Source organism: Gracilinanus agilis, chromosome 4 (assembly GCF_016433145.1).
Source record: "Gracilinanus agilis isolate LMUSP501 chromosome 4, AgileGrace, whole genome shotgun sequence".
Classification (NCBI taxonomy): Eukaryota; Metazoa; Chordata; class Mammalia; order Didelphimorphia; family Didelphidae; genus Gracilinanus; species Gracilinanus agilis.
In genome coordinates, this window is record NC_058133.1 from 170093751 (window position 1) to 170096038 (window position 2288).

Consider the following 2288-nt stretch of genomic DNA (forward strand, 5'->3'; position numbering starts at 1 on the left):
ATGTTAAAAATGAATATTAATAAATGTTAAAAAAAAGTTCATAAATTTAATCATGTTGAGCAAGGTCATTACCTAAGTGTTCTATGGGTTAGTTAGTTAGTTAGTTATTCCTGTTGACTCCTTAGGAGCATAGGGCCGCAACCATCTCACGCCAACGGACTCTGTTCTGGGCAACTTCCCCCAGCTGGGCCCATGTCACTCCGACGGTCTTTGTTTCATTTTCGGCAGATCTTCGCCAGGTCTGTTTTGGTCTTCCGACTTTCCTCCTCCCTGGAGGGTTCCAGCTACGAAAACTGGAAGACAACGTTGCCAGACAAGCATTGAGCTGGAAGTGTTCTATGGGGGAGACCTCTAATTCAACATGCCCCAGAATGAGAGTATCTTTTCTTCAAGACTTGTTCTTCTATCTTATTTACTTCTTGTTCTTGTTCTTATTCTTTTTTCTTTTAATCAGTGGCACCATTGGAATCATCCTATCTCCCGTGATTGTTATCATTGTCTTTTTTCTTGCTTAGTTCTCTTAAGCAGTCAATAACTGAACACTGCCAATTTTGTCCCTTTAATATGTCTCACATCAGGTTCCTCTATTGCCATTCTCACTATAAAAGTATAGGTTGTCATTATCACCTACATGTGCCATTGAAAAAACATCCAAACCATCTTTTTATTATTGTATGTCTAGTGCCTATCTGAATGGTTGCTGATTGATTGGTTTACTCTTTTGCCCCTCTAATCCCATGTTGGCAAAGGTGTGGCATGTATGCCACAGCATTGCCAGAAGGGGCTGCTCTGTTCCTCCTTTCCACAGTGCCTGAGGACATCTTTGCATGCTCCACCCCTCTGTCCAGCAGTCCAATGTGAGTACTTCTTCCCTCTGCTCTCTGGGGTAATGTGAAAGAAGGTTTGAAAGTGCAGTTTGGGCATACAATCTCTAAAAGGTTCGCCAATGCTGCATCTGTTCTTTACTACCAAAACTAGTCACCATCAAGCAACAATCTGGCCACATCACTTGTTTACTCATAAATTTTCAGTGGCTTTCTATTGTCTATTGGATAAACAGTGGTTTGGCACTCCCCAATATGGCACCATTCCATCTTTCTAGTATTAGCTCATGTTCCTAATTTCCTCCACATTCTAGCTCTTAGTAATTTAAGATTTACAAAGCACTTTTCTTACAACAGCCCTATTAAACATTATACACGGTCACAGAACTAATACTGGAAGAATAAACTACAAATGTTACCTCCAAAAAGCGAACAGAAGGAAAAAGTATGAGAGACAATTTATATGAACAGATTGGCCTTCCTGATGATATCTTTTGTGATGTGGGGAGGGGAAAAAGGGTGGTACATGTGGATGGGATTTATTTTATAGATATGAAGAAAAGTAAGCTAAACATATAGGAGATTTGTTTACTATCTTCTTTTTCTTTGTATATGGAAATGCTTGTTTTGTTTTGCAAATGTTTGGAATAATAATAATAAAAAATAATTCCCAAACCTCCCCCGAACAAGCAAGCTCTCAAAAAAATAAAAAAATATACATATACACAGTCTTTTAAGTTTAACTTTCATTTTTAACACTTTTTAAAGTCCAGGCAAGCAACAAAATAATAAATTATGTCCTGATTTCTAGGGACTATTGATTTCTGAGGTATAAATACTCAAATTGAAAGATTAACTTTACTCAACAATCTGGTTAGCGCCAGATCCAGCATACCATAGTATAAAGGTTTACTCTATAACACTAGTCCAGCAGTTCTGGTTCTTTTGGCTTTTATTTATTGCTTATAGGCAGCCTCAGAATGGTAGAGTGCCTACTTCATTTTTCAGGGATACATCTACAGCTGTTTACTGTCTTCATAGACAAGCTGCTTTGGTTTCCTTAATGTGAACACTCATCTATAAAATGAGAGCATTAGGTTAGACCAGTGGTTCCCAAACTTTTTTGACCTACTTTCCAGAAAAAATATTACTTAGCACCCCCTGTCACATACTATCACCACCCCCTTACAGTTATTCATTGCCCCCAAATGCACCTGTGGCCATTACCACTCCCTCTGGATTGTTGCAGCACCCACCAGGGGGTGGTGGCGCCCACTTTGGGAATCATGGGGTTAGAGGAACCAGTTCCTGTGTCAACTGGTGAGGCAAGGAATGAGGCTGATGGTAAGCCTGATATTTTTGAAGGTAGAGGTGGAGGTTTAATGGGTTTTAGTGCTATGGGCAATAGGTGAAACATTCAGTAAATGTCCAGTCTATTTCCAAGAAGATGGAGGAGATGAGTTA